General features: G+C 41.9%; 1 pseudogene; it reads left to right on the forward strand.

The window, feature by feature from the left end:
- Positions 1-9,077: 9,077 nt before the first annotated feature.
- Positions 9,078-10,114, forward strand: LOC103740710 (annotated as a pseudogene).
- The last annotated feature ends 276 nt before the right edge of the window (positions 10,115-10,390 follow it).

Genomic DNA, 10,390 nt, shown 5'->3' on the forward strand with positions numbered 1-10,390 from the left:
ACAAAAGACCCTAGCAGTCAAAGCAGTCGTAAGCAAAGAGAGTACCGTTTGAAAGTGTCACCATACTGATCTCAATTATGCTACAGAGCCATACTAAGAAAAACATCAGGAAAACATCGAGACACTGGCACAAAAACCAACATGTAGACCAGTGAAGCATAACAGAGGACCCAGGTGCAAGTCTACACAGCTACAGCCACCTGTGTTTTGACAAAGATGCCAAAAACATACATTGGAGAATAGACAAAAACCTTCAACAAATGGTGTGGAAAAACAGGTTAACCACAAATAAAAGAATGAAATTTGATCCTTATCTCTCACTCTACATAAAAATCAACTTCAAAATGGATCAATGACCTAAATATAAGACCTGAAACTCTAAAACTGATAGTAGAAAAAGTAAGGAAAATACTTAATGATATAGGCAGGGGCAAGAACTTTCTGAAGAGGACTCTAGTTAATCAGGAAATAATGCCAGTAACAGACAAAGGGGAGCTCATGAAATTGAAAAGCTGCATAGGAAAGGAAAGGTTAATTAAGTGAAGAGACAGCTTACAGAATGGGAGAAAATCTTTGTTTAACAGCTATACATCTGATAGAGAATTAACGTCTAGAATATACAAGGAGCTCAAGAAATTAAACAAGAAAACAACTAGCCAATAATTGTATGAATAGACAGTTTGCAGAAGATGAAATACAAACGGTAAATAAACATGAAAACAGTGTCCAACCTCACAAGTCATCAAAGAGATGCAGCTCAGAGCTGTTGAAATTCTCTCTCTCATTCCAGTCAGAAAGGTAGCCATTAAGAAAATAAGTAACAACAAATGCTGGTGAGGATGTAGACAAAAGGGAAGTTCATGCACTGCTGGTGGAATGTAAACTAGTCCAGCCACCATGGAAGTCAGTACAAAGGTTCCTCAAAAAAATGAAGGAGCTCTTTCCTATGACTTGGCTGTACCTAAAGTCAACAGAGACAAGTGTACATCAACTCTTATTGCAGCACTATTCACAAAAGCTAAAGTCTAAATTGTAGAACCAACCTAGGTGTACAAGAACAGAGGAATGGATAAAGAAAATGTGGCATATGTGCACAATAGGATTTTTTCAGTCATGAAGAATAATGAAATCATGTCGTCTGCAGGAAAATGGATGCAACTGGAAATAATCATAGTAAGTGAATTAAGCCTATCTCAGGAAGACGAATATATGTTTCCTGTCATTTGTGGTTCTGAGATTTTTAGACAGATACATAAAGTCATGTGTGTACATATGACATGAAAATAGAAGCAAAACTGTGTAGAGGAACAAAGCAGACTAAAAATGCTGTGGAAAGGGGTAATAAGGTATGGGGGGGACTATCCTGCATGCACAAAATGTATAAAATGTCCTCATGCAGCACAGTACCATGAACAATGAATACACAGAGTGGAAATAAAATAAAATAAAATAAAGCCCAGGACATGTCCCTGTCCCCACTGGAAAGGTGGTAGCAGTGGACAGATCATTCAGGACTTGGGTGGAATTAAGGGTCTGTCCCTGATCAGCTTCAAGTCTCCCAGATTCTTGTTCATGCCACAATGTATCCACGTGAATGTAAAAGAGAGAGCAGGCCAGAGCCCTGGCCCTAACCATGAGTGTGCACAGTGACCAGAGCACGAATCTGTGCCTAGCTTCTGTGTCTGTTTTCCTCTTCTTAACTGCTCACCACTATGGGCTAGAATGTGAAGTTTCAGAACATCGTACATCACGTAAGGCCCCACTCAGGTGCTTAGGTTACCCACCACCTCAGACACCTACCAGTTCTTTGATGATGAGACCATTTCAACAGTCCTTGGATTATACAGCATCTGCTGTTGGCCACCGTCACCCTGCTGTGTGATGGTACGTCAGAATGCATTCCGTCCTCCACTCCTACCCGCGCGCCCCCCACAACTGCCACTCTGTTCTCCACTTCCGAGATGGATTTTTTTTAGATTCTACCTAGGAGTGAGATCATGCAACATTTGTCTTCCTGTGCCTGCCTTATTTCCCTTGGCATGTTCTCCAGATCCAACCAAGTTACAACAAATGACAGGATCCACCATTTTTATGACTGAATACAAACCCATTGTGGCTCTCCACCATGTTTCCTTTTCCACCAACCTGCTGACATGCATCTGGGTGCCCTGTCTCTACTATTAGGGACAGAGCTACAATAAGCATGGAAGTGCAGTGTCTTTTGTTGTACTGGTTTCCTGTCTCTTTCTATTTAAGCATCATAATGTGCTAATCTATACTTGACCCTGGGAGTAAAATGCATCATATTGTCCTTTTTATGTTCGTGGTCTGGGTTGAGTCTCACGTGCATGAACAGCAGCCTTGCACGGGGTGGCAAGTACTGTGTCGGGAGAGGAGAAAGAGCACCTTGGGGCCCAGGAAAGGGGCTCCTCACCTGGCCCATGAGCAAGGGAGGATGCTTCCAGTCCCCTGCCCATGGGAAAGAGCTCTTCCACACTACCTGCTTCCACCCTTACCGGCTGCCTTTGTTTACTTCTCAGCAGCCTGTAAAACACTGTAACTTACATATTACAGCACCTCCACCCACCTCCAAACATCTCTCTCACTAAGAGTTTACAGCGGGTTCTCACCCCACTTGGAGTGAAATCCATGCACTTGATCTTCAGGAACTGCTCTGCAGACATCTTCTCTTTCGTCCCTGCTTTCCTGCTCACTCCTCGCTCTGCAGCGTGCTGGCTGCACCACAACCACCAAGCGTGACCCTGCCCCAAGGACTTTCTACTTGCTTTACCTTCCAGCAGGGATGCTTCCCCCTCAGATCCTTTCCATTATTCGTCTATGACTGTGCTTAAGTGTCACACCCTCTGGCAGAGCAATCTGCCACCTCATGTCCTAATGATCATTATCCCTCCCCAACGCTGTCTGTCTCCATGGCCTTTGTTGGTCACTGATATGATGAGTCTGTTAGTTTCTCTGGTTGTTATAGCTACTCCTTGTGCAATGTAAACTCAGTGAAGGCAAATATATTTTCTTTCCAGATACATAGTAAGTGCTCAGTAAACACTGGTTGAGTTAGTGACCAAAAGAACCCCAAGTGGGTTAATGTGACTGGGGCAGAGAGTGGAAGATGAGGTAGGGCGAAGAAGACAAGGCCATGCCGGACCCCAAGCCCGAGGTCAGGACAGCTCTTTTTCAGAAACCACTATGGAGTCTAAAAAGCATTGAAAACATTTCTCCATGTGGACAGAGAACTCAGAGATCTTCAGAAACAACTTACTAAGCCCTTGAACCCTGAGTGTTGGAACATTTCTCATTGTTTTGATATTAGCTGTTCAAATTCAGATTCAACATGATTCCTGTCCTCATTAAGCTCATAGTTCCCATAGGAGAGAGACATAAAAAACATGAAATAGCTGTGAAAGAAAAACATTGTAAAATGTAGAAACAGCAGAGGTCAGCTCCGTCCAGAAATGTAAGGAAAGCCTGGGAAGGGCTCCCTGCACAGGCAACACCTGGGCTTTGAAGGATGAATAGGAGATTGCCAAAACACAAAGATTGGTTTCTTAGTGCACCTCAAAAACAAAGGTTGAAGGGGTGGAAAAATACAAACTCATGTAAAATGGCATAACTACTTGTGGTTAAAAAAAAAAAGGCAGTTCCACAAAATGTAAACATAAAATTACTGTATGTCCCAGAAATTCTACTTATAAGTGTAAACCCCAAAAGATTAGAATATGAACTCAAAAATATATACACCAATCTTCTCAGACATTAGTCACAGTAGCCAAAGATGAAAACAACCCAACAAATGCGGAACAGACAAATAAAAACAATTCACACAAACAACTAAATAAAAATTGCTCCACATACAGAATGAAACACTGTTCAGCTATGGCACAGACCTTGCCTCTGTGGAATGAGGCAAACATGGAAGGCTAGATAACATATGGCAGCACTCCTGTGAGGCATCAGACGGGCATGTTCATAAGACAAACAGTAGGGCTGGAGCTCATCCAGGCCTGAGGAAGGGGGAGCTAAGGGGTAACTGTTGAGTTCACATAGACTCCGGACAAAGTTACCAAAATGGATGACGGTTGTGGAACATTGTGAACATGCTTAACATGCTGAGCTATACATGTAACTCATTACAATAGTAAATTTTGTGAGATCCCCTCACCAGGTGAAGAGCTCTGTGCTAGCAGAAAGCTCCCAATTTTGGCAGCAAGGCTGGCATTCATTCTGAGCTGTGAGGATCTGCTCACCCTGACACCAAGTTAGACACAGCACAAACCTGCCCCTCACCCAAGTTCATAAAGACATCATTTTCTAGAAGAAGAAAGCTCTCATGTGGCAATGAAAACAGATTTATATGTTTCTCCCACCCAAGCATTCAACAGTTGCCAGCAGCAGAGGTGGAGAACTAGAACAGAAAAGCGTGCCACTCTTGATGGACAAAACTTCTCCTCTCCTATTTTGTCTCAGCTAGTAGCACAGTGTTCTGGCCTCTGCCAATCAGCTATTTTCCTTCTGCTTGGCACCCACCACTCTGCCAAGCCATCTCCATGGACAAGGTAGGTGTTATTTTTAACTTTCATCTGCCAGAGCAAGAACTTGGAAAATAGTACCTTGCATAGGTCACACAGCTTATAAACTCCAAGTTTATATGACTTTCAGCTACTAAGTATCTCAGAGAGGCAAGCAGTACCAGGAGTGGACAATGCCTGAATTCTGTGATTCACTAAGAAGTATTATGTGCCAAGCACAATGTCCAATACAGGGATAAATGGTCTATAATCCCCTTTCAGAAACATCACTAAGTATGGTAAGTTTCACTTTGCAGATGAAGAAAATGAGGCTTCAAGAGGTGAAATGAATTTTCAAATGGTGCAGTGGGCTTGTGGTGGAACCACACTAGCAGTAAAATCTACTTGATATGCAGCCCAAACTTTTTTCTGTCACGCTGCATCCACCCACGACACCCTCTTGCCTTCCAAGTCCCTGGGAAACAAACCCTGAACAAATGTCTGGCCAGCACTTGTCTGTTTACTGAGCACCTACCTGGTCCTGGACTTACAGGCTTCATATTTATGACCACATGCCTGGAACATGCTCTTGGTCTCTGCCACCATCAAATAGCCCAGTGGTGGGAGTGAATGCCAGGTCTAGGCTTCACTGAGCAGTGATGTGGAATATGTTTTCCACGTGAAAAAGGATAAAACGTTAAACCTCAAATCTCTGAAATGTAATCGCAGCGGGTGTCTAGAACAGATAGACTTGGGTGTCTCCGCACCCCAGCACTGAGGTTGCAGGCCTTACCATGCCTGGCTTTTATGTGGGTGCCAGGTATCCAAACTGAGTTTCTCATGCTTACACAACAAGTACTTACCACTAAGCCATCTCCTCAGCCTCCACCTGAAGGTTTTATATGTGGTCTAACCTGCACTTCTTTTTCTTTTCCTACGCCATTAATAGCACTGAACCTGCCCTGAAACTTTTTTTTGTCATTCCTGTATTCTCACACTTTTCAGCTTCTAACTAAACATCAAGACTTACAGAGGTGCTCAAAATGTACCCCAGAGATTCAAAAGTGTTCAAAACCCACATATAAGAGTCATAGCAAATAAGTCTTCATACACACATACACCAATATGGAAAGACACACACAAACATTATCTATAATTTATAGACGCTTACTAGCACTCTGTCACATGTAAACACATACACACAGAACAACCACAATGTGCCTGTGCAAACACACCCTGTGACAGACACACATCACACTCACCCAGCCAATGACATATTTAGGAATCTTATTGCAGGGAACGGGAGCTTCTGGGAACCCTGTTCTTGACTTCCCTTTAATAGCTGGTTGGTTTTAACTCAGGACACCTTGGAGGAAAGCTGTTGTCAGTCTTGAGCTGGGTCTTCAGCTTGGGTCCCAACTTTGATAAGATAATTAAGTTTCCATTATAGCTTTTGCCTCTCTGAGTCATCCTTACAAATTCCTGGTAATAGTGGCATTTAAAAAGGGAACTTTCTGAACACCCAAATCCTTTCAAAAAGGCTCAGCTTCCTTGGTGAAGCATTTATATGCTGATGGAGGGTGTACAGAGCAATGTGGTTTCCACATTCGAGAAAAGTAAGTGGGAGGGCATATCAGACAACTGCACAGTACAGATCACCATTTAAACAAAATCCTCATGGGGCTCTTTGACATTGTTAAAATTGTTCTGCGCCTCTGTAAAGGTGTTACAGAATAGATTCTCTCTTTCTTTCTGCATTACCAGCAAGAGTGAGAGGAGTTAAATGAGACTGTGTCATGAAGGGACAGAAAGGTACCTTGGTTATCAAAGTTGGTTCTTCCTGTGAAGAATTGGTCTTTTTATTACTTTTTTATTTTATTTTATGTGTGTATGTGTGTGCTTGAGTATACCATTTTTGTGAGGACATCAGGTAGAGGCTGAAAAAGGGTATTAGATTCCTGGAGCTGGAGTTACAGGTGGCTATGAACTAGCCAACATGGGTTCTGTGAACCTAACCCAGGTCCTTTGCCAGAGCAGCAAGTACTCTTAACTGCGGAGCCATCTTTCCAGCCCTGATCTTTTTTTCCTTTTATTATTATTATTATTTTTTAAAGCCAAAGTAAAACAATCGCATGTTTGAGAGCCAAGAGAAAATTAGGACTACAAATGACCCTGGAGTCAGACAGAGTTGAGAATGAGTCTTATTTCATCTCTGAAATGTTCTAAGAACTGGGCAAGTCACTTAAACCTGTCTTCAGTTTAGCATCTGTAAAATGTATAAATGATGAGTTTGCTAACAGCTCCCAGCACTTGAGGCAGAGGTGGCCCAAGATCATCAGAGAAAGGACTCTTCTACTTGCTTGGCAAGACTGTGTGTAGGACCTTGGGGTCCCTTTATGAGACTGACGATTCTCCACCATTGAACAGTTGATATGAGGACTAAATGCAATTCTTAGCGAAGACACCAGGAATGCTTTTCCTCATGCTGACTGGCAAGAATGAGTCCATACTCTTTCCTTTGAGTAAGGAGGAAGTGAGATCTGGACATAGTGGTGCATGCCTATAATCCCAGCCCTGGAAGCTAAGAAGATTGTGAGTCTGAGGCCAGCCTGGGCTACCTAGCAAGATCCTGTCTCAAAAGCAAGTAGAAGCTAAACAAAAGAGAGAAAGGAAAAGAGGGATCCAAGCCTTGGTGGTGGATTCTTGAGCCCAGCTTCCTTTTTTTATGAAGCATACATTGTAAAAAAAAAAAAACAGTTTATTTCATAGAATTTGAGAGTATAAAGGTGGTTAGAGGTTACAGTAGGAATAATAAAATGTTGGTCGTAAACACATAATTTCAGGAAAAGTAGAAAGAATAAGTGCAAGAGATCGAACACAGTGTGTGTATAGTTAATGACAAGAGAGTATATATCACAGACGTCATCACAGACGTCACATACATCACAGACATCATCACAGACGTCACAGACATCACAGACATTATCACAGATATCACAGACGTCACAGACATCACATACATCACAGACATCATCACAGACATCACAGACATCATTACAGACATCACAGAAATCATCACAGACATCACATACATCACAGACATCACAGACATCACATACATCACAGACATCACAGACATCATGGGGAATGAGATAAATATATTTATCTTTAATCAAAAAGAAAAAATCAGGTTAAAAATTAAACACTTCAAAATAAATCCAAACTTAACAATAATGATTTCCTGATAATGAGAAAAACACAGTATGATAGTGAAACATTTAAGAAAATATTCTGAAAAGAATGCATGCTATAAAACTCAGATTTGAGGGGCTGGAGAGATGGCTCAGCAGTTAAGAACAGTGGCTGTTCTTGCAGAAGACCCAGGTTTGAATCCCAGCACCCACATGGCAGCTAACAACTATCCATAACTCCAGTTCCAGGGGGTCTGACAGCCTCTCTGTCCTCCACGGGCATTGCACGACACAGGTAAACTTACCTACAGGCAGGCAATACAAGCACACACATAAAATAAAAATAATAAATGAAATATTTTCAAAAACAGATTTGAAAAGCTAAAAGAAAAAATTAAAGATGATTTACAGTTTTGTAGTTTATTTTTAATTTATTTATAAAATTATTTTCTTAACAAAATTTAATAATAGAGTATGAATAGTCCTCTCATACTGTAAATATTACCTGCCAGACACAAAATAGATGCTTTCTAAATCATGTTATTGACTAAAGTTTAATTCACCTTTAAAATCCTTAACATTAAGAACTCATTAAACTTATCCAAAATAAAACAAGTACCTTTGACTTGTCCTGTATCGTCTTCTAAGTTCTTGAGAGATACATTTAAAGTGAGGCAGATGATCTAGAATTTCTTTCTACATTATTACATTTACTTCTTTTGCTTTCTTTCTCACAGACCCGTACTCTAGCACAATAAAATTCAAAGATACACTGATCTGATACTCCCATGCTGGAATGATGATAGGAAAATATTTAACGTGCTTGATTTCCACAACTAAATATTACATTATGTTTCCACAAGAGCATAAAATTTTGCATATGTTGAAAAACACTGTAATTCCTAACACAGAATACTCAGACCTGAGCTGAGGTGTCTCAGGCGGCATTTGGTAGTGTGTGTGCACACACGATGTTGTGCACAATGACTCGCATATGAACTTGCATAACTGAATGTGAGGACTGTGAAAAAACTGACAATAGTAAAAAGCCTCTGAAAGCACAATAACCAACAACTAACTGAAAATCAAACACGTAGTGACTCCGAGTGTCTCTGGCAGCACTTGTCCTTGGTGAGCATGCCATTTCACTCCAGCCTTGGTTCTGAACACACACGTGGATACTACACAACACCAACAAATGTATTTTAGAACACCTTGGCTCAGGCTCTAGTCTGTTTTATGGTATGAATTGCAGTGTTTTTATGGACATGTTAGATTTTCTGTTCTTCTAGAAACACAGAGGTTTAATTACAGTTAACAGGACCAGAACCTGGGATCTTAGTTCTCTTTCCCGTCTTCCAAGATGGCGGGCGAAGAGGCTAAGAAGCCTGATACAAAAGTGAAGAAACTCGCAGTCAAGAAGGCTGGTGATGGTGCTGCAGGTGCCCACTGCAGGCGCCAGTGCAAGCAAGGTTAAAGGGAGACCCTAAAGTTAAAAAGCTAGCCAGGCATGGTGGCGCACGCCTTTAATCCCAGCACTCGGGAGGCAGAGGCAGGTGGATCTCTGTGACTTCAAGGCCAGCCTGGTCTACATAGTGAGTTCCAGGACAGCTGGGGCTGCAGGGAGACCCTGTCTCAAAAACACCAAAAAAAAAAAAATGCTGAAGAAGAAAAAAACTTCACTGCAGTCGAAACCCCGTCCTGGTTTAGAAGAATTGGTAGACACCCCCAGTCTGCTATGTATTCCAGAAAGGTTCTGTACAAAAACAGAAGTACTCAGAAGTACTCAGCTGCTAAATCCAAGGTCTGAAGGAAAAATAGAAGAAGGTTCTTCCTCTGTCACAAAAACCTGTTGGTGGAGACAACAATGGTGGCAACCGTGTCGTTAAGCTTCACAAAATGCCTGGGTTTTATCCTATTGAAGATGCGCCTTGGAAGCAGCTGAGCCATGGCCAAAAGCACCTGAGAACGCTGAGGGCCACCGTCACCCCCAGGACGGCGCCACAGGAGCAAGAGAGTGCTTTTCCTGGAGCAGCTGACCAGTGGCTTTCTTCTTGTGACTGGGCCAGTTGCCTTCAACTGAGTTCCTCTCATAGAACACACCAGAACTTCGTCATTGCCACCTCCACAAAAGTCGGTATCAGCAACGTGAAAATCCCCCAGCAAGCACCTCACTGACGCTTCCTTCGAGAAGAAGCAGTTACGGAAGCCTCCTCGGCACCATGAAAGGAGACCTTCCACCAGAGGAAGAGATGAGGTAGAGAGCAGCGTGAGGGAGGTCAGAAAGCTGTACACTCACAAATTTTGCCAAAGATCAAAACTGTTCCTCAGCTCAAGGGCTACCTGTGATCTCCCTTTGCTTTGACAAATAGCATGTATCCTCACAAATTGATGTTCTAAATCTCTTACCAAGAACTTAATTAAACAAGTGATACATTTAAAAAATGCCATAAAGACTCAATAGTTTCCTCGAATTGTTCCTCAGCACGTATCAAATTACTACACATTGGGACTGTCCTGTGTTAGAATGTTTGGCTTTAAAAAATTGTTATTAGAATTGTTGATTCGTTTCACACACACACACACACATACATACAATGAATTTTGACTTGAGATTAGGACAAAATTTCCAACAATTTATAAAAGGGCCTTAAGCTACTTCTGACATTTTGTACT

Source organism: Nannospalax galili, unplaced genomic scaffold (assembly GCF_000622305.1).
Source record: "Nannospalax galili isolate Female #2095 unplaced genomic scaffold, S.galili_v1.0 scaffold801, whole genome shotgun sequence".
NCBI classification, from domain to species: Eukaryota; Metazoa; Chordata; class Mammalia; order Rodentia; family Spalacidae; genus Nannospalax; species Nannospalax galili.